Source organism: Leiobunum rupestre, chromosome 3, assembly GCF_980474605.1.
Source record: "Leiobunum rupestre chromosome 3, qqLeiRupe1.1.hap1, whole genome shotgun sequence".
Taxonomy (NCBI): domain Eukaryota; kingdom Metazoa; phylum Arthropoda; class Arachnida; order Opiliones; family Sclerosomatidae; genus Leiobunum; species Leiobunum rupestre.
In genome coordinates, this window is record NC_143386.1 from 53,911,360 (window position 1) to 53,935,268 (window position 23,909).

A 23,909-nucleotide genomic window follows, 5' to 3' on the forward strand; every position below is an offset into this window, starting at 1 on the left:
CTGCTATAGCTTTCATTCCGTCCACACTTTGTTCACGTTCCCAGCTGACGTTTCTGAATGCTAGGGTCTTTTTGTCTTGATTTCCGTTGCCCTTTCACTTTCTCACGTGGTCGTGACCCTGAAATCGCCTGTACCTTGTCTATGGAGGATGTCGCTGAACTGGGTTTCTCCGTTCCCAAATCGCTCTGTTGCCGTTTGACTGACTACCTGTTGGGCTTTATGGACTCCTTTTTCCAATGTGAGCTCCGTGTCACGTTGTAACCTCTGGGACAAGGCTTTATCAGACATTCCGACAATAAACTGGTCTGGGATTAGGGCATCGTGTAACTCTCCGAACTCACAGTACTTCTCTAGTGCGTGTAGCACCGTCACAAACTCTTCAACACCTTCACCATCTATTTGAATACGTGAGTTAAACCTGGCCGGCTCATACGGAATGTTCCTCTTCCCAATGAAATGTCTGTCAAACTGTTCGACGACTGTGGTGTAATCCTTCCGTTTGTCGCCATCCAACTTGAAGGCTTCAAAGATATCCTCCGACTTCTCCCCCATGACATATAACAGATGGCTAACTTGTGCTCCTCCAGTCAATTCTTTTGCACCTGTGATATCCCGGAACCTTTCAAATTTTCTCCTCCATTTGCTCCACCCTGACGGATTGCTGAAGTCGAACTCTTCTGGAGTTGAAACTAGGGAGGCTGCCTGTGGCATCTTCTTAGTAGTCATTTTCTTCGTCCTTGGAAGTACAACCGACCTTTGTCAATTTCTTTAGACCCTTTCGGCCTGGACGTTGACGATAGACCTCAGATACCACGGATAAATTTGACACCAGGAACCCGGAACTCAGGAACACAAGACCCGTAGCTTTTCAACATCTCAACGGACACCAGGAACTTCTGACACCATGTAATGTTATGCGGTGGGCATAAGAACTACACTCATATTAAAACCAGAACAGGGTTTATTAACATAACATTAAAATTTCAATGAGATCACTGATTATTAAAGTTATTACAACAGCTATTTACATTAAAATTATTTACGGAAAAAAAACAACATTGACAAGAATATATTCTTTTTTACATTATCACAAGCGTGAATACCCAGTTAGTTGTGCCGGAAAAGATTTTCTGATGTTTTTTCGTCGTCGATGTTGCGTTCTTTTCGTGGAATAGCAAAGCTCAAGACAATTTCCATTCCGAAAACCACGCAACTTGCTATAATAAATGTGACAATAAATAGAAAAGAAATATACACATCTGATAATTTCACTGTAATGTCATGTTCTAGAGGAATTTCCCACTTATGCTTGGTGTAAACGATGTAACGCAGTTCATTAAAAATTCTTCCAAATGATTTGGTTTCGAAAGGTCTCAGAACTCTGTTCAGAAATTTATAAAAAAAAAGTTGTCAGTGGTAAAGGTAATTTTTGTATTCTAAACTTATACATACAATATGAACACTTAAACAATCTTCCTAAAACGATTCTAGTAAAAATGAATGAGTAGAACAACTATATGGAATAATTTTAGTAGTTTTAAATTAAAATAATAAACTTATCTTTAATCCAAATCAGACCTCATAAATCATCGATAATATTTTTTCTTCTTCGAAAACAAACTATCAAGTCTCATTCAATTGTCAAAATCTATAAGCATTTAAACCTAACCAGACCTCTTTCCTATTCAACTAAAAATAAAAGTTCCACTTCATTTTTTAAATTTAAGAGAAATTGCTTAAATTCCTTTCATTTTTTTAGGCTGAAAGGATTTCTTAAGCTTTAAACTATATTTGATGTAATAAACACACTTTCGGTAACCAATCACTTACGCGGAGTTAATTTTTGTCCCTCTTTAAATCGTATTTTTACTTTTAAAATCAAGTGACTCTGAACTAACCTAGAGTTGATATTTTCAAATATTTCCGATGGAATATTTCGATGAACATGATAGGAATATGGAAATGACAGAAAATTTCCTTTCGAGATAAAAAGTTGTAATTCATTTCGGTCAATTTCTCGAAGTATTATACTACCAGCCAATTCGTAAAGAAGGTTCGGGAGAAAAAGAGCTTCGATTCCTTTTGAAACGTTGTAATAATGGTCTTCGTCCAACATATCGGTGCCTTTTATAAAGCTGTCAGGTTCGTAAAATTCGAATAACTCAAGCACACGTTTGAAAGGTAACTTTGATAGTGCCTGTAAAAAAATCTATGGGAAATTATGGCATCCAATTTCAACAAAACAAAACAATGCCAATTTACATGAAAATTAATATTTTAGAAAATCATCAATGAGAAAAAATTTAAACAAGAAGAGCTATATGAATTGATCTTATGGCTAACTTGATTAAATTTGGTTCAAGTTGTAGCGTTTTAAAGAAACTCAAACACACACGTATCAAAATACAATACCTTTTCTTTAATAAACCTATGATTTGGTCCACCATGAATCATTTTAGGAACACATCCGGCATAATTCAATATATCCGGAATTAAATTAACTTCGTCGTATTCCAAAACTGAAGCGCTAGCTCGAAAGTAACACGAGAATAGAAAATAGAAAAAGTTGAGACCCAGTAACCAGGTACACATCACACATCTCGCTGAAATCGATTCAGTTACAAAATACGTTGGGATTGCTTTAAAAATAAATTTTAGTCAGTTTAGTTACTACTCACGTGACGCGAGCATTGTCACATAATATCGTAATAAATTATAACAGAAGTCCAAGGTTTATGTTTATTGCATATGGAAATGCAAATATAAAACTGTCTATCCTTCCTTTTCATAACGAAAACAAGATTAAATAATTGCATAATCTATTATCTTTTAAATACGTATATATACAGGGTGTTATCTATTATCTATTATATACGTATATATAGATATATATAGAGGGTGTTACGGATAAGAGTATTGAAACTTTCTATACGTGATTTACGAGGTAACCGCCCCCTTTTTGGAGGCTAGTGTTGTGGAAGCTACCGGCTTCGATGCACCGACAAGGAATGTCAGCCAATGAAAAAGGCGTGCCGACATCTTATGACGGCGCCCACAGAAATGCTCTCGTAAGTCCCGTATATGCGTTCTATTGGTCTCTATGAGTAAAATATGTCAAATAAATATGTGTCCTAAAGTGCTTCGTTTCAGAGATACGGGCACCCAAAAACCTACCCCAAAAAGCCAATATTCTTCCTTGAACCAAATTGTTTTCATTAATTATCAATTGTTTTTTATCGGTGAGGCGAGAAACTTTAATAACAAGTAGCAAAAGTTCATTAATATCCTTTTAGAAGTAAAATGAGTTTGAAGACAAATACAAGCCATTTTAATATGTTTATACGATTTTAATTATAAATATATATATATATATATTTATAGTAGTAGACCTCTGCATGTTAAATATATGGAGTACTGAAAATGGCCTACCCATAAACCCACAAAAAACGAATGTTATTTCATGCACGAAAAAAAGAAACTTCTTTGAGTACAATTATAAAATTAACGGAGAAAACGCTACCAGATGTACAAATGTAACTGACTTAGGGATTTTATTTGATCAAAAATTTATTTTTTCATAACATACATGTATTTCAAAATTGAAAGGTGACTGCTTACGCACTCTGTACGCGGATTGTAAAGTCGCCAGAAATTTGAAAAGCAAAAGCTTATTTGTCAAACTGAATGCAAGTTTAGTACGAAGCAAAATAGAATATTGTTCACAAATATATACGGGATGTAGCAAGTACTTACTCATAATGGTAGAACGTATTCAGCGTAAATTTACCCATTTAAGGCATTTATATCATAATTATTTTGTAAAGACCGGTACCTTTGACTACATAAATATTTTAAATGCTATTAAACTACAAACTATTCAAAAACCGATTTCTAAGATCAGATGAGCTTTTAATTAATAGAATAATAAATAACTAAATTGATTGCTCTGTTTTGCTATTGAACGTAAATATTAAAATTCCACAAAAAAACGTACGTAGTAAAGATTTGTTCTGTCCAAGAACGAGAGATAAAACATGTCTTGGAAGAAAGCAGGTAAACTGTAATCGTCTAGCAGAATATATTGACTTTTGTAAGCCAATTAGGACAAAATTTATCTATTGCTTATATGAAATACTAATACCAAACAAGATTATTGATGTATTTTAATCCTAATTAAGTGTGTATATAGTTTTTAAAATGTGTATAGTATTTATAATGTAAATTATGACATAATTTAATCGTGTGGTACTATAAAAAATACGTCTGCATGTTGTTCTGCACGAAATAAATATATATATATATATATAGAATAGAATATTGTTTAATGTTCGGCAAAACAGTACATTAGCGAACAGGTGTCAAAAACATCTACTTCATATAAAGTTAGAAAAAAATTAAGTATGTATATTGTATACGTTGTCATCGCGAATAGATATATATTAACTTTTCAACAAGGGCTTGTATATACATTACCCAAATAATATTATACACATATATACACAAAAAAAATCAATATAAATATATATATATAAATATATATATATATATATATATATATATATATATATATATTTATATTGATTTTTTTTGTGTATATATGTGTAGAATATTATTTGGGTAATGTATATACAAGCCCTTGTTGAAAAGTTAATATATATCTATTCGCGATGACAACGTATACAATATACATACTTAATTTTTTTCTAACTTTATATGAAGTAGATGTTTTTGACACCTGTTCGCTAATGTACTGTTTTGCCGAACATTAAACAATATTCTATTCTATATATATATATATATATTTACTAAAATATTTTTAAGGAAAAACGACTGATACACTTTTTCTCAGGTAAATCTTATTATTATACAAATACAATTGTCAGGTTATAAATCTTAATATTTTCTGGGAAACCAGAGCATTTTTAGTTTTAAAGATGTTTTACTATGAAAATATTAAGCATGGAAAATCGATCGATAATATGCACAAACTAAATTAACTTATGGTGTAAAGTTATTGGCAAACGCGTTTTTGTATCCATGGCATCGTAATTTTGTGAATTTGCAAGGGGTCTAAATTCTTAAGTATTCAAATATCACTTTATTCTTAGAAAAAAATTAATTATTTATTATTATTCAACCTTCACAGATAAAAATGTTGACGCTTTTGAAAATAATATTTTTAATAGATCTTTTAATGACTCATAAACATTTACTGTATTACTTTATCATATTTTATTAAGCTACTTATTTTAGCTACTTTTCGAAACGGAATAACAAAATCACAGAAATACTCACGCTGTCTGATGAGCGGCAAAAGATTTGCCAAACCTCCTTTTAAATAAAGAGACGCCGCAGAGACCACTGAATCTATGGCTGACATTCTCTTCAATTTAGCAATACTGAAAGTTCTCTTATTTACTGAATTCAACCAGAAAACAAATAATGCCAGTAGAAAAAGACCAGGTACCACCTTCAATTTTATTACAAAGAAATTAATGACGACCGCTTAACAAAAATCATGACTAATTTACTCAATACTAACTAACAACTTTATGAGGGTGAATGCTCTTAAAGGAACAGACCAATAGAATTCGTCATTTACTCTTAACTAGTGAGCTGCGTTATTTTAGCATATTTTAAACAATAAAAGTATTATAATGAAATACTAATTGAATTTATTAGTTCAGCTTTAACATTTGTGTTCATAACAAGTTGGCAAGCTCGCCAAAATATACCTATCCTCGGAAGTGTTTGCCCTTGGGCGTATTAACTAATGGACTCGGCATCAAACAATTTTTCACCATGTTCATAGCATCCACCTAAAAAAATAATACCGGTGCTAACCCAACCGGTAGCATATTTTCTATTATAAATAAAATAAATATTACAAATGTTATTGCCTTAAACAAATTTCAAAAATCAGTAGACCAAAATTCAAATTTTGACCAAGATCGTTATTAAATTAAGAAATAGAAATACCAAATAAATAATTATTAGAATGCTCATGAAACTTAAAATTTAAACGTGCGTGAAACTATTTTAAAGACCAAAACCAACCCTTGGTTTTATAGGTCTTACACAATTTAACATATGCGGAAAACATAAGTTAAAGCGGAAACAAACACTTAATGAAAGCACTAATAAAAACACATTCGATAAACGAAATAAAACCAATAAAAAATACATAATTATAACCCAACAAAGTAAAAGGTAACTTCAAGAACTTAGGAATCAATAAAAATACCAACGTTAATAAAAATTGTAATAGAAAAAAATACACCTTACCGTTAGCAATTTCCGGCTTATAACGCACACAAAAATCTCATATTACCATAACAGTTCAAAAGTAAATACTGATAGACAAAAAACTAACTATGTGGACCACCAAGGGGTTCTACCCTTTAACCCACTTATCTTTGCTGAATGAGCTAAAACGAGATTTGACCTGTATAATTTCTTACTTAAAAGCACAAAAAAGACTAAACGACAGCTCATATATCCATAAAAGTAAACCAAATTCCACCCCATTAATACAAGTACATGTATTATCACACATTTTAAGTAGATAACAAACCAGTAAAATAAATATCGAACTTTTGACATGGTTACAATCAAACCGCAAAAGCTTCAAGACACGACGTATTTAATTAAAAGGTTCCTCCAAAAATTAACCATTTCACGGAAGAAGTAAATTCGCTTAAGAAAATAAAAGATAAAAATATATATATAATTCTCAGAAGTCACGCAAAGGTGATAAAGTGATTAAGTGAGGCTTAGAACAGTGACCAGAAAGATGACGAAATGTCCAGGTATAAGATACAAAAAGGATGTCCGTCTAAGTGCCGAGCTGCCAGATAAATATTCCAATGTGTGACCTCCTCTTTCCTCATGGGTCTATTTATTTTATTTACCCAAATAAATAGGCAACTGCAGTTACTTGACGTTTGGGTTGGTTTATGTAAATTTTTACTTGAAAATTGGGCCAATTTGAAATCTAAGAAAAGTAAATTTAGCAAAAACAATAATCCAATTGCCTGAGTTATTGTATGACTCATTTTTTTATTATTTTGTAGTGCCGAATTCTCGGGTTATTTCTGTTTGACCCAAGGGTGGATTATTATTTGACCCAAATTAAGTTGTTTGGACTTCTACCAATAATTGGATTGGAGCAGTACGGGTTAAAATTAACTCAATTTAAGAGTGAAGCTAGGGAAAATGGAAAAATTTATCTCTAAATATGCACGGAATTCCTTTCATTTTAACGTGTTAAAACCAATTTACATAGCCGTCACTTGTTATACTTTTACAATTGGTAGTCTTAATTATCTTTTCAGTATTTTTTTTGGGTTTTTTCACCAAAATTAATTATTAATGGTGTCATTTTGAAGAAGCAACTTGTGCTATAATGCGTTTTCATTTGTTTAACAAAGCGCTCTCTCCAGTTTTGAATTATTTATCGAACCCTCCACCGGAATACTGTGCCAAACCTTGGCGCGGTCATTGCATTTATATCAGTAGATTATGTCCTCCATTCTCTCTCGCAAAAGGATATTGTAGATGGAAATTCTTTAAAATTATTTCCTTCTTATTAAAGTTAGCCTTCTCGTTTCTGCTAGAGGTCTTCCCAAATTTTGAATTTACAAGGGCGAAAAAAATCTCAGAGATCATCATATCTCCTGATGATGGCAGCGTAATACGCAGTAGCCAAAACTAGTTGAGTCGTTGTTTTAATTTTAACAATTAAAAGAAAAATTTATAGTGCACTAAAATATGTGGTTTTTATTTATTTTAACTATAATTTTGCACTAGCGATTGGTATTTCTATATAATTATCTAAGAGATAAAACTTTCTAATTTGTAGGTGCCATTTGAACTCTCCGAGAGTATTATGTAACCTAGGAGGGGTTTTACAATCACCGTGTCTGTCATTCTGTGAGTCTGTCTGGGCTACGACCGCGTACGCATTTTCGGGGCAAAGTGTAAACACTGCCTACGCAGTTTCTTGGAATTAGGGAAAAGGTTTTCCCAAAGAGCCCTCTTTTTGTAATTGGGTGTGGTATCATTTTCTTTTGCTAATTTTGATTGTATGTGACGAATCTTTGAAGTTTGGGATGGAGCGAGCACTTACGGTTACGTTAAACTTCTTAACAACCAAATGGCAGTTCAACCACCGACACTTATCACGGTTCATTGAAAATTAGAAATTTAGTTAAATCAGAAGCTAATTTAAATTTCACTTTTTTGTAAGATCAGTTTTTTATTTAGATGAAGCTTTTATTTTAGTTAAAAATATTGAATTGGCCGGGTATTAAACTCGTTTATTCCCATTCGACCGAAATCCCATTCGACAGAAAGAATCTTAAAATGTATAGCCCAATTGGCGGGGTGATTTGGTATTTTATTTATAAGGTATGTACTATCGAAGATCCATGGTTAGGTTAGGTTAGGTTAGAGTTAGTTAAGTTTACTATTTCAGTTTTGGTTCAGTTACTTTTCTTGACTAGGTGAAGATAAAAATATAATTCATGCTCATTCCAAAGGCCAATTTATATAGCAGCGTTCGGTCGAATGGGACACAAAAAAACCCGCACGTTTCGGCGGAATTCGGTCGAATGGGACACCTCAAAAACCGCCTTCGGTCGAATGGGATGACTAGGTGAAGATAAAAATATAATTCATGCTCATTCCAAAAGCCAATTTATATAGCAGCGTTCGGTCGAATGGGACACAAAAAACCGCACGTTTCGGCGGAATTCGGTCGAATGGGACACCTCAAAAACCGCCTTCGGTCGAATGGGATTTCGGCCGAATGGGACTAAAGCATTAAACTTTAACTAAAATAAGAGCTTCATCTTAATAAAAAACTGATCTTACAAAAAAGTGAAATTTATATAAGCTGCTGATTTATCTAAATTTCTAATTTTCAATGAACCGTGATAAGTATCGGTGGTTCTATGGTTGCACGCCCGCCTGTGATGCGGGTTGCTCGGGTTCGAATCCTAACCGGCGCCAATAGGTATTAACTAGACATATACCGTGATTATTTGTTGGAAACCTTGCCATTTAGATGTTAAGAAGTTTAACGTTACCCTAAGCGCTCGCTCGGTCACTCACAATTAGCAAAAGAAAATTATACCACATGCAATTACAAAAAGGGGATCTTTTGGAAAAACCTTTTCGCTAATTCCAAGAAACTGCGTATGCAGTGTTTACACTTTGGCCTGAAAATGAGTACGCGATCGCATACCGGGCAGACAGGCAGAGTGACAGACAGACATACACGGTGATTGTAAAACCCCTCCTAGGTTACATAGTAAGCCAGGAGAGTTAAAATGGCACCCAAAAATTAGAAAGTTTTCTCTCTGAGATATTTTTACGCCCTTGTAAATTCAAAATTTGGGAAGACCTCTAGCAGAAACCAGAACGCAAACTTTAATAACAAGGATATAATTTAAAAAAAATTCCATCTACAATATCCTTTTGTGAGAGAGAATTGAGGACATAATCTATTGAAATAAATGCAATGACCGCGCCAAGGTTTGGCAACGAAGGAAAGCAAATATAATATTTTAGAAGTGTTTTCAATAATGCTTTCGTTTCACATTATAACGGGGGAGGGTTCGATACATAATTCAAAACTGGAGGGAGCGCTTTGTTAAACAAATGAAACGCATTATAGCACAAGTTGTTTCTTCAAAATGACACCATGAATAATTATTTTTTGTGAAAAAAACAAAATAAATTACTGAAAAGATAATTAAGACTGCCAATTGAAAAAGCATAAGAAGCGACGGCTATGTAAATTGGTTTTAACACGTTAAAGTGAAATGAATTCCGTGCATATTTAGAGAGAAAGTTTTCCATTTTCCCTGGCTTCACTCTTAAATTGAGTTAAATCTATCCCGTATTGCTCCAATCCAATTATTGGTAGAAGTCAAAACAAACTAATTTTGGTCAAATAATAACCCACCATTGGGTCAAACAGAAATTACCCGAGAATTCGGCACTACAAAATAATAAAAAAATGAGTCAGGCAATTGGATTATTGTTTTTGCTAAAATTACTTTTCTTAGATTTTAAATTTGCCCAATTTTCAAGTAAAAATTTACATAAACAAACCCAAACGTCAAGTAACTGCAGTTGCCTATTATTTGGGTAAATAAAATAAATAGACCCATGAGGAAAGATGGGGTCACACATTGGAATATTTATCCGGCAGCTCTGCACTTGGACGGAAATCCTTTTTGTATCTTATACCTGGACATTTCCTCATCTTTCTGGTCACTGTTCTCAGCCTCACTTAACCACTTTATCACCTTTGAGTCCTTTCTGACAATTATGTTGGCTGAAAAAATATTACTTAACCCAACATAGCAAAAAATATTTTAAAATTTCAAGTATTTTAATTTTAAAATTTAACATTCTGGAAGCAGTTGTAGCGCAGATGGGTAATTCAGACCTACCGTGAAAGCTCAAACTGAGGGTGTCTTACAAATTCAGCCAAGACATTTTTAAGGTGGCTATACGCATTGATATTTCTGGAAATTTGGAATAATATCTCAGCCGCATCTCCGTTAACTTCTTTTAAAATTAAAAGTTTCATAGTTTGATTTAATTTATCTTGTTATACTAACTTACACTAACCTTAAGTTTGCCAAGTGAATGTTAAAAACTCAAGTTTGATAAATACAGGGTAGTTAGATTTAATTATCTTTTAACGTGTTAAGGATAAGCCATGGGGTATGTATGTGGTTTAGTCTACAAATGAAACGTTCAAATTTTGGTACCTTGATATTACGCTTAGTTTCTTATAGGCTTCAAGGTTAATTATATGCTAGTTATTTACTATATTATTTCCTTAACATTTTATTTAACAATTATAGATTCACTTATTATAAAGGTTAATTTAAGTCTTCAAATGTTATTTGATGTTACCAAACGGATTTAGTTGCAGCGGCGGCGATTGGAAAATATTTCTGTGGGGTAAGAGGCATTTTTTATTTCATCCAAAAATGCATATACTTAAAACTTAAGCCAGAAACTGTACAGATCTAAATTTTTATTACTATATATATATTTTTAAAAGTGTTATTTCTAATATATCATTCGTCAATGAATACATTGACAATAAAAGTTAAGTTGATAGCTTTAAAAAATATCTGTGTACATGGCTAGATAATTAAGCCCTTCTTGGCAACATACTTAACGAAGGTATTTTAGGTAAAATAGGGTACACGACGCGGCGATTTTGTGTTTGGACGAATCATTTTACGGTTGTATCATCTTAATGCAATCTCAAAATAACTTCTGTAAAAAGACGCATATGAATTCGGCCCCATATAAAGGCAGTGAGATTATAAATTTTTCCCTGATTGCTATTTTTCCGTTATTGCTATTTTTCCTCAATTTTATTTCTGTGGGGGCTCAAGCCCCCGAATTATATTTTTGTTATTAGGCTGAAACTTCCTCTAGGGGATATTTCAAATATGTGTAGATTATTCATACTTATTGAACATATTTGTTTGGACCAGAAAAATAAAAGCCAAGTACGCAAAACATCCGTTTACATAACCGGTTTTGACGGGGAATAAGCCTAAGAACCTGAAAACTAACCCTACATTTGAAATAGCAAAGGGTCAGGGATCTGTCTAGGGGCCACGAGGCTAAAATACCGTCAAAACTAAAATGAACTTAAAATAATTTTCTGCATTTTGAATTACCGACATATCCATATTGATCATATTGTTGATGGAAGTTCTTGAAATGGATTTCGGTGGACCACTGACAATTATTGCATCCCCAATACCAATTGCAGCAGTGTTTTGGAATTCTTTCGCTAATGGTTCCACGCCCACAGGAATTGGCACTAAAAGCAAATCTAAGGGCTATAAAATTTAGATAGATTAAATTAAGCAATATTTGATAAGTACTTTTCACTACTAATATAACAAGCTTATTTATATATACAACCGAACTTTAATATAAACCACAAATAGTTCATTAAGTTTGAACGATTTCTATGGGAATGACGTTTGCTACCACGTGACTTTATTAATAAGATATGAAATTATATATAATATGACATATTTAAAACCAATTTCACAATAAAACTACCTTTACAATTAACTCATAAATAATACTTTCTCGATCTGATTTTGAAAAATGTAATTATTAAAACCTACTAAATAATTAAATTTAAAAAATATTTCACTTAGAAGTTATTTAATATGTTTAACAATTTCATTAAATTTTGGACAACAACCCTACAGATGGTCGTCTGCTACGTAACGAATTCTACTACGATGTTTGAGATGTTGTGTTAATATCATGAACTACAAAAATATATTTCTTAACGTCAAAGTATAATGTTATTACTTCAACCTTTTAATGGCAAATCGAAATGAATTGTACCTTAATATTTTTCTTAAAATTATTTGCAATCATGTTCCATTTTTCCAGTCGACGAGACAAATAAAATATTTTCGGGGTAAATAGTACAGGCTGGAGTTTAGGCAAAAAGCAACGACCGCGAGGACCAAGCTATTTGCCCCCAATAGCTGGGGTTAGCAATTTAGGGGGTAAATAGTCTGGTCCGCATGATCTTCGCTAATTACCCTTAACTTTCAAAGATAGTTTATTCTCGGAGGTAAATAGCTTCAACCGTGCGATCCAAACAGTTTTACCCTGACTTAAAAAAAGCCTAGAATGTCGGGGGTAAATGGTAGTATCAGGCGTCAAAGGGTAATTTACCCAATAAATGTTGGTTTTGACTGTTTTAGTGGTAAATAATTTTGGCCGCGCGTACTATGTTATTTACCCCTCTAAGTCGGGCTTGGCTTTTAAGCAGTAAATAGTTTATATTATTTGTACAACGTGAAATTATATTATTGTTTTTCTGTCCAACCTAGGTTTTGTTTATAAAAGCCGAAATGTGATATAATATTATATTTAGTTTAAAAACAATTAATTTTAGATTACTCTTGTTTTTTTTGGTTCGTCTTGTCGCGGTTTTATATTGATTTAAAGAGACAATTAGGGTAGTCTATAAAGGGCGAAATGTTACATAATTAGTCTTACTTCAAACCGGAGACATATCACATTTCGTGATATTTTTTGTACCACCTTTTTTAAAACACATTAAAAGAGGTAGTCTAATAAAGTGGAAATATTGTGTTACGTATATTTAGTACGGGCACACTCTTATAAACGTTCCACAAATTCCGAAATTTATATTCCTCCATATTGTCTGATCTTCCAAACTTCAGTTTATTAGCTTGTAGATCACCTTTACGTAGAATTATAATAGGTTTCACGCGTAGATTTTTATATCTTCGGTTTGTTTACTTCTGATTACCCCTACTTAGAGAGACCTAACGACTATTTGGAGTTTTAAACAACTTCGATTCATTTATTTTTGTCAACAACTACGTAAAGCGATTGGATTTCTATTTGGGTTAATTTCCAAAAGCTATTTTATTTACTCCTGATCTCACGTTACAAAAATTGTTAAAGCACCCACATAAAATAGAAACGCGCAAACATCCTTTAAAAAAGTAGTGCCGAAAAGACGTATAGTAAAATAATATAATTAATATAACATTTCGGCCTTTATAGAAAAACAATAATTGTCTATCTAACAGACAGAAAAACAATGAATAATCGATCAATCTCTTTAAAAGGTTATACCCCGGACAGACAACCAAATAATTACTAATTATGAAGTTTTTTCTCTCGAATGTAATAACCACAATTATAATGAAAAGTTTCGACCTTTATAGACCTACCCAAATTATTTGCACAAATTATCACTGAAATTGGAAACCCAAATTTTTGGGGGTAAAATAGCATGATAACCGAGGCGAAGGCTATTTACCACCGAAACCGTGATTTCAATCATTGTGGGGGGAGAGCCGGCTTCTTTCTGGTTGTGGTTAATTAGCTTTGTACAAGCGGTTACAGATATTTACCCCCGAGCACTTAAAGTTGGGGTTAAATAGCAACCACCTCGCGGAACGAACTATTTACCATCGAAATTGCTTAGCTCCGACTTTCAGGGGTAAATAGTCTGGCCCACGTGACCGTTGCTATTCACCTCCGAAGGATGGGTGTAAATAGTCTGGCCCACGTGACCGTTGCTATTCACCTCCGAAAGATGGGGGTAAATAGTCTAGCCCACGCGGTCTTTGCTATTTACCTCCGAAAGATGGGGGTAAATAGTCTGGCCCATGCGGTCTTTACTATTGACCTCCGAAAGATGGGGGTAAATAGTCTGGCCCACGCGGTCTTTGCTATTTACCTCCGAAAGATGGTTGTAAATAGATACTCGGAAAAGGAATGTAAATACATTTCTGTCTATCTCTTACAGTTTATATAAATGATAACTTGCGTATGTTAATGTTTTACCATAGAGAAAGAAGGAAGGGGAGAGATGGTGAAGGCGAATTTCAATGTTTTTCCCCTCTTCACGAAGCGGCTCTTCGCGTTATATGGCTACCATGGTAACCGACTGAATCTTGTACAATAACGCGCATCGTTGTGCGCAACTACGTCACAGTCAAGAGCGAGCTTTCTCTGTTCGTTTGCGTTTTTAGCTAAGGCTTACTAAAGTTCGGTAAAATCGGTAATAAATTTAATATAGAACTAAAAATAAGTTATAATTTTAGGACTAGTTTCTAATTTAAGTGCAATAAAAATGGTGGCGACTAAGAACTGTTGTTATCGTGGCTATCGAAATGACTGTAGAAGTTTCGATACAAGTGTTGTGAAAGGTGCCAATTTTTACCCATTTCGTAAGAAAAAGACCAAATTAGAAAAATGTAAATAATGCCCTAGAGCTATAATTGTTAGAGTTAATTTAACTCACGTGGATCAGCATTATTATGTTTGTAATGGTATAAATTGAATCGCTTTAGGCTATTTTTAAGAATAGCACCTTTTGTTTGTTTTTGTTGTTTTTGTTTTTTTATTTTTTTAGGTGTATTATTTTTCAAGTATTACAGTAATGAAAAAAGTTTTAACCACAATTTAGTATTTAGAAAGGTATGATAAATATAAAATTGTTACTTGCCATCAATTTTTACCACGTAAAATACGATATATTTCGAGATTTTTGTACGTGTTGGATGAGGTAGGTTAGAAGAGACCACCTATGGACTGTGAGAAGGATGATAAAATACGCGAAAAAGTAGATTAGTCCATAATTAAAAGGGATAATATATCTAAATCCTAAACAAATTTGAAGAAATTAAAAAAACTTACTAATAACTCGTACCGATAGGTCTTCGAGCGAATCTCGGATCAAATAGATCTTCGAGTAATAAACTACATAAAAACTAAATATAATAGCCAGAAATTCCAACGGTAGACCGGTTTCGTTCTATTTGGAACTCATCAGTACCGTGCGGGAAATCTGGCTGGTGACTGTTATATCGAAAAGATAAACTAAGCCTAAACATTAAAAATGTCAAAACGCGTTGCATAGCAACGGAAAGCCGAAAAGAGGGGAGTGTGGTGGAGAATAGTATATACGATAAGTTAAGTTAGAAGAGACCACCTATGGACTCTGAGGTAGGACTGATGAAGAATTAGATTTAACTTAAAATTCCCTTTCTTAACTAGTGTTGCTATTGCAATTTTTATATCTGCACTTTTTGTAGTAAACCAGTTTAATTAAAAACTCACTACCTATAGGCACGTGGCAGAACCACAGTTGTCTCTTCACTGTGGGAAAGTTTCAAATTCCCAAATTTTATGACGTAACGCAGTCTCATGCGCAATGGCGATGCGCGTTAGTGTACGAGTTTCTCTCTACCGTCGAGTTTACGTCGCCCCCTTTCTAAATATCTCTCCCCTTCCTTCTTTCTCTATGGTTTTACGTATCTTATTGTGTTGGGTGCTCTTTTCGACGATTAAAAATACCAGAAAAATTAATTATACACTTTTCTTGTGCCCTTGTCGATGTTGGTTAAACAAAGAAGGTTTTTAAAATTATCAATCTTTTCAAAATTTCAATATTGTATAATTTTAAAAAACACATTAGCTCAGGCTTAAAAATGGTAAACCATTGCAAAATTCCAAGCTCATCAATCTCTTAGACAACTGAATACATTTCCTGATTTCTGTTATTTGAAATAAACCTAATCACTTGCTCTCTCAGACGCTACAATTTATATGACATAACGCGTTGTTACGGGTTTTGCTTCTACGGAAAAACCCTTGAATTTCCCTATCATTATGGAAAACTGATATATACGTTAACCACATCACAATAATTAGCTTCTGATTTTATGTTATTTATAAAAAAAGGAATAAAACCATAACAACTCCAATAATAAGGTTTCGTTAATAAATTCAGGAATTTTATTTCTGGGGATTTTTGCACTATTATGAGAGAGCAAATAGTGTCTATCCTTTGAGTTACACTTTTGAAGAATATTATTACGTAAGCGCGCATTAGCTAAACTTCATATACCTAAAGACTGACTCGTGGATTTATTTTAAATAAATTGAACAAAAACTTCTACCTTAGGAAAATCCGTGTCTCCTGTGAATTCTGTTAAATCTTCAACGGATAACATAACGAAGGTTGCGCTAGAAGGAAATTAGGAATTATGGTTACTTAAAAATTGAAATGTTTCGATATTTTTTAAAACGACGTACTTTAAATTCATTGAATCTTCAATGTATTTTTTGGAGTCCGTAAATATTTGTCCCGTTTCAATTTGCAAAGCTGCCTGCAAATATAATTTTGGAATCAAATATAAATAAAGCTTATTTTATTAATGTCCTCTCCCTCTTCGGTCTTTTTGGTTTTTCTGTGATCATTTCGATTTCATTTCTTTATAGATTTAATTATGACTGTCCATTTTTAATGGTTCGATAATTTTTGACGTGCTTTTAATAATCTTGATGTGCTAATAGCTTGTCTGATTTGATCACGGTGATAATTCTGTTGTTTTTGCAATCTTTCATAAATTAAGTAACCAGTTTTTTATCCCACTGACTCGCGTTTACATGGACATATTTTGTCCGCTGTTTTGACGGAATGAAACCAAAAAATGAGAAGCAGGATCGGATATTCCTTAAATGGAAAGTGCCAATTGTAGGGGTTTCGTCATAATGTTTCATGCATAAAAATTATGTTAAACAATCAAACTCACTGCGACTACTCCAACTCTTAAAATCATTTTGAAAATTTTGGTAGTGGTTTTAATTATTTGCCGTTAATGTTAAAATTTACATTAAATCGTTGCTGAAAATATCAATTAGAATTAAATTAATAAAACACTTTATTTAACGATATAATTTTCATCTACAAGTTATTTACTTCTGCAGAAAAATAGGTTGAGAAAATCTTTATGACAGGTAAGGGAATGATTGATTAAAACTTAAAAATTCTTTAGCAATAAATTAGCGCGTCATTCTTGCCACTCAAGTCAAAGTCTTCCCCTATTAACTACGAAAATAACGAAAATAATTTCTCTTCTTCGATCAAAATCTTGAAATTTTATGAAACTTTCGCCTTTTTAGTTCCACATCGAGATATATATCGAAGTGGGACTATTGCTATGGACGGAATGTCGTTAAGTGTTGTTTGTTTGTTTGTTGTGGAAAGCGACGACACGGTAGATGGAGCTGCGAAAAATAATTTATATATATAACTTATATTAGTGGCCTCACCGAGACTCGAACACAGATACCTGCGGCCCGCGTAAACTCCTAAAGCCCCACGGCCTACCAACCAATCACGCCGTCTTCAATAAATCGTCGCTTGAAATTTTACCCATGAACAGTTTTTGTTTCGTGCCCGCCCTATAGGGGGGCGCATTTCTTCCATTGGGGGCGGAACGAAATTTTGTAGATTGTTCACTTGTAGTGCCCGTAAAGGCAGGAGAGCTAGATCCGTTAGACATTGCAGAAGGGAGCATATAATCTATTTAATAAAACTCTAAGGCCTTTTCGCCCCTCGCCCCTGAAAAGCGAGGCCCCGCTGACGGTGCAGTCTGCGGATCGGACTGAGGATATGCGAACAACCATATTCCGTTCTCTTTTCGTACCACATAGACTTTTTCACCCGTCAATTTTCTCCCTCGCCCCTGAATCGCGAGGCCCCGCTGACGGTGCGGTCTGCGGGTCGGACTGGGGATAATAAGTGTGGCACTTTCTTATCGAAACCGTGTTTGGTCAGAAGTAATAAGTGTGGCACTTTCTTATCGCAACCGTGTATGGTCTGAAGTAATAAATAAGTGTGGCACTTTCTTATCGAAACCGTGTATGGTCAGAAGTAATAAATAAGTGTGGCAATTTCTATAGCGGTACAAGTAGATTGTTAACTAGTAGTGCCCGTAAAGGCAGGAGAGATAGATCCGTTAGACATTGCAGCAGAGAGCATATAATATTATATAATAATAATAAGTGTGGCACTTTCTTATCGAAACCGTGTTTGGTCAGAAGTAATAAGTGTGGCACTTTCTTATCGAAACCGTGTTTGGTCAGAAGTAATAAATAAGTTTGGCACTTTCTTATCAAAACCGTGGATGGTCAGAAGTAATAAATAAGTGTGGCACTTTCTTATCGAAACCGTGTATGGTCAGAAGTAATAAATAAGTGTGGCACTTTCTTATCGAAACCGTGTATGGTCAGAAGTAATAAATAAGTGTGGCACTTTCTTATCTAAACCGTGTATGGTCAGAAGTAATAAATAAGTGTGGCACTTTCTATAGCGGTACAAGTAGATTGTTAACTAGTAGTGCCCGTAAAGGCCGGAGAGATAGATCCGTTAGACATTGCAGCAGAGAGCATATAATATTATATAATAATAATAAGTGTGGCACTTTCTTATCGAAACCGTGTTTGGTCAGAAGTAATAAGTGTGGCACTTTCTTATCGAAACCGTGTTTGGTCAGAAGTAATAAGCGTAGCACTTTATTATCGAAACCGTGGATGGTCAGAAGTAATAAATAAGTGTGGCACTTTCTTATCGAAACCGTGTATGGTCAGAAGTAATAAATAAGTGTGTCACTTTCTTATCGAAACCGTGTATGGTCAGAAGTAATAAATAAGTTTGGCACTTTCTTATCAAAACCGTGGATGGTCAGAAGTAATAAATAAGTGTGGCACTTTCTTATCGAAACCGTGTATGGTCAGAAGTAATAAATAAGTTTGGCACTTTCTTATCAAAACCGTGGATGGTCAGAAGTAATAAATAAGTGTGGCACTTTCTTATCGAAACCGTGTATGGTCAGAAGTAATAAATAAGTGTGGCACTTTCTTATCGAAACCGTGTATGGTCAGAAGTAATAAATAAGTGTGGCACTTTCTTATCTAAACCGTGTATGGTCAGAAGTAATAAATAAGTGTGGCACTTTCTATAGCGGTACAAGTAGATTGTTAACTAGTAGTGCCCGTAAAGGCCGGAGAGATAGATCCGTTAGACATTGCAGCAGAGAGCATATAATATTATATAATAATAATAAGTGTGGCACTTTCTTATCGAAACCGTGTTTGGTCAGAAGTAATAAGTGTGGCACTTTCTTATCGAAACCGTGTTTGGTCAGAAGTAATAAGCGTAGCACTTTATTATCGAAACCGTGGATGGTCAGAAGTAATAAATAAGTGTGGCACTTTCTTATCGAAACCGTGTATGGTCAGAAGTAATAAATAAGTGTGTCACTTTCTTATCGAAACCGTGTATGGTCAGAAGTAATAAATAAGTTTGGCACTTTCTTATCAAAACCGTGGATGGTCAGAAGTAATAAATAAGTGTGGCACTTTCTTATCGAAACCGTGTATGGTCAGAAGTAATAAATAAGTGTGGCACTTTCTTATCGAAACCGTGTATGGTCAGAAGTAATAAATAAGTTTGGCACTTTCTTATCGAAACCGTGTATGGTCAGAAGTAATAAAAAGTGTGGCACTTTCTTATCGAAAACGTGTATGGTCAGAAGTAATAAATAAGTTTGGCACTTTCTTATCGAAACCGTGTATGGTCAGAAGTAATAAATAAGTGTGGCACTTTCTTATTAAAGGGAGAGTGACCGAAAAAAACAATTGGTCTCATTCGATAGAACTCTTTAACGCGCACGCAGTGCCGTTAATTTCCGCCCCCTCCGACCAACCCCCTTAAAGGGAGAGTTACCGGAAAAAAAGGTGATTTCATGAGGGTGGGCGGTGGCCACTCTTTAGCATAGGATTGTGAATTTTATATCAAACAATAGGAAATCACATGGGCCCAACAGATTTTTTATTAGTTTGCCCACCTGGGTCAGATGATGGTGGGCGGCATCCACTCTTTAACTTAGGATGGTAATTTATTTATCAAACGATAATAAATCACGTAGCCTCATTAGCTTTTGTATTAGTTTGCCTACCTGTGTCTACTAAGGGTGTATATGTTTGTCCACTCTAATACACTGATGTGGAACTTATATTACGGCCTGGGCCGACTTGTTTAGCTTTAAACGACTTAAAGCTACGAGGTCACGAAAAAAAAACCGTTGGTTCTAAACAAAACCCCGTTTTGCTTAGTGTTTTAGAAAAAAATTGGAAATACGCGTCTGTTATTATTTTTCAATTCCGATCTCAAAGTTTTAAAGATTATTCATAATGAAATGAAAAAGAAATACACTGAAGGTTCAAAAATTCCTTTTTCTGTGGTAATAATGACATCTGTTACATATTCGGAGTTATTAGATGGAAGTTGATGATCAGACGTGCCCACAAGTGCACTTCCACTTGGGCGCCAAGGCATTTAGCCCCCCGAAACTTAAGGGGTGATAATGTTATCAGCTTAACTCTTTAGGTACAATGACACTGCGAAAGATCTTACTCCGATCTATTCCATTGGGTCTACCTTGTTTAATGAGAAAAGGGCTGTGGTCTCGCCGTCCGGAGTTAAAAAATACATAAGTCTGCTAGAAAAGCCTTTCGATAGATAAGCCATTGGAAAGTGAACTAAATTCGTGTTGTCCAAAATAACGGGCTGGTAAATTTTGGGAGTTAAAATTTCTCCGGTGTCGAAATGACTCTCGACGCTATTCTTCGTTCATTAATTGTTATTTTTCAATTATTAAAAGATTATAATTATATTTCATACCTAAGTTAGCTTACATTACGGGACTAGTTTTCAAAAGCAATCGATATTATAAGTAGAATATAATATTTCAATGATATTTCGATATTTATTTATCACACCATTCCTTATTTAAAATCAATTCCGATGAACATTATGAATTAAATTCCAAATAACTGCACTTAAATATGATGACCGAGGTTGTATATTTGCCTAAACAAAGGGCATAGGAAATGAACTCCTACTAGTCAACTGCCTTAATTCATGGCTGGCCGTCGCGTTTTATAGCCAAACAAAGTCTATACCATTAAAAATTACTTTGCGCGGTTTTCATTCAATATACCGTTAGTTATACATATTTATATATCGTAGGTTACGTGACGATGGTATATCTAATTTGGACTAAACTATGTCTTAAATATTTATTATTTCGTACCGACGTGTATTTTTAGACCTTTTTCCCTTGACATTTGATATTTTCCGGGTTTAATTTTGGAAAATAACCTTCTTAACCCGACGTGAAATAGTTGCCTATCATACCTTACCTAACCCAACCTAACCTTATATAACCTAGCCCAACCTGAACTAACCTAACCCAACCTAACCCAACCTAGCCCAACCTAACCCAACCCAACCCACCATGAACTAACCTAACCTAACCTAACATAACCTAACCCAACCTGAACTAACGTACCCGAAGTGAAAACGAACCAGATTTAAATTTCCCATTCAACTGAATCCCATCATGATGGGCTATAAACGAAAATACTTTTCTGTTCAATGGGATTCGGTCAAACGGGATTCGGTCCAATAGTATAGAACCGTTTTAAGAGATCGAAAATATTAATATTTTTTAAGGAACACCATTTCAGTGTAATAGTTTGCACACCCTGCTGAAAAACCCTTAATGCGGAAACGGGTTTTGGCCACAGTGGTATAAACTTGAAAAGAAATTGCGGATTTAAATTTTACTAACTCTGTCCAATGTATAAAAAATAGTAAAGTTAGATAAATTTCTGTGGTTTTTCCCTTTCATGAAAGCTCTTAACTTAGGGCCCGTTCCAGAGACGAAAAAGTCTCATTAAATAATGAAAAAGGGGCCGTGTCTTGTTATTAAACGATACTTTTTCCAGAGACATTTTAACGAGACCAAAAGTTTGGTTATTTAACGAGAGCTGGACGAGAGCTCAAAAGCTCTCGTTAACGCGTTTGGAGTCAATGACAAAGAAAAAATGGCGTCGGAGTTTCTTTGAGCTAATGTGATGATCAAGGTATCAACAATATCGATACAGATGTCCCGCTGAAAATAATGAATCATGAGTGACCCAATACTATGAATTGATTATATAAAAAAGTATTTTTGGCACTACCAATCAAACATTTACCTGAAACCGCGTTTAAAGGGAATATAACCTCTGTTATTTTTGTCGCCCTCCAATGGTTTCGCCGTTGGCCACTCCCTCCTATGGCCTTAGAGGTTTCGGCGCTACTTAGTGGTGTACTGGTCAGGTAATCCCAATAATTGTGGGGGTATTCCATGATACAGATCGCGCTGGAGATTGTATTCCCTTTAATGAGCTACAAATGGGAGTGATCAAGACCCGAATTGAAGGGCGTCCCTTAGATTCTGGTACGAGGTAAGAATTGCGTTATCATCATTTTTATTTAATAATAAATGAAAATAAGAAAGAACGATCTTTTCGTTTGATATATTTAAAATATCACTTTGGGATCAATTGTATTGTAAAATAATCTTATTATAGATCCTCAGGATCAAGGGCCGTATTTGGAAAGACGGCGAATTATTATCGACACAGAACTGTCAAGTGGATCTTTTGTTGAATCATTCACAACATCAGTCAAATTATTTTTTGTATTACACCTTATAATAATAAAAAATATTTCAATTCTTCAGATAGAAGTATTTCTTTATTATTTTAGCTATCATTTAGAGAGAAAGGGGACCACATCTCCCTTTTGACCTGATACCCAATGATAAAAACTGCCTAATATACTGAATGAAATGTTACTTGAGCCCCTTACTATTTTTATGGGTAAAAAAATTACCGGAAGGTTATATCCACCTGTGAAAATATTCAAGAAATCCATGTTTCAATGTCCAATGGTTATTCAGTTATTCACAAAACTCTTGGCCTCCTCCGCGGGAATTACGCTATAAAAATAAAATTTATAAAAGCAAATAGTTTGAATACATTTCTGAAAAGTGGCACAGATGTAGCTATTGGTTTAAACGTCGCTACTCCTTATATGCTCGCGTCGTCGCCATTTTTCAAGAAATTGCTACAATATTGAACTATAAAAAATATTTTATTGCTTGTTAACAAGTATTTATTGGATTTTTCTTTTAAACATCTCCAATAATAAACTCTTATAGTCCTCACGCCTAATTTAAAATTTGGCCGTTCGAGTATTGAATAAATTTACATTGTTAGTGAATTTCTTCTACATACGTTTTTTAATTAATTTTAAAACCTAGCTGAATTTTTAAGAAGCACTAAAATAGGCCTTTCTAAAAAGTAACATTGAACTTCTTGTTTAGATGTATTGGGCGCATCACTCGTGACGTTTCACTATGATAGCCAATTAAAATTCGACGAGTCGCCCTTTTTATAAAGATCTAGCCTTCAAAACTGAACTGAACTCCTACGTATCTCGTGAAGAAAGTGATACATTAAAACAAGTTTGGCAAACGTAATGACTTTATAGAAAGGCTTAATTCAACTAGGCTTTAAAACTCGTTACAAAACTTCTGCCGCTCATATATGATGGGAAATAACGTGAAAAGTCGCTTGATGACTTAGGCCTAAGGTGGTGCCTT

The 23,909-nt window shown here is 34.2% G+C and overlaps 1 long non-coding RNA gene across 1 annotated transcript; it reads left to right on the top strand.

The window, feature by feature from the left end:
• The first annotated feature begins 4,783 nt into the window (after positions 1-4,783).
• Positions 4,784-22,991, top strand: LOC149952601 (uncharacterized). The gene is made up of 5 exons (XR_016479895.1): positions 4,784-4,849; positions 5,254-5,463; positions 10,884-10,983; positions 22,617-22,707; positions 22,834-22,991. It is a non-coding gene; the product is annotated as an uncharacterized LOC149952601 (long non-coding RNA).
• Positions 22,992-23,909: the final 918 nt, after the last annotated feature.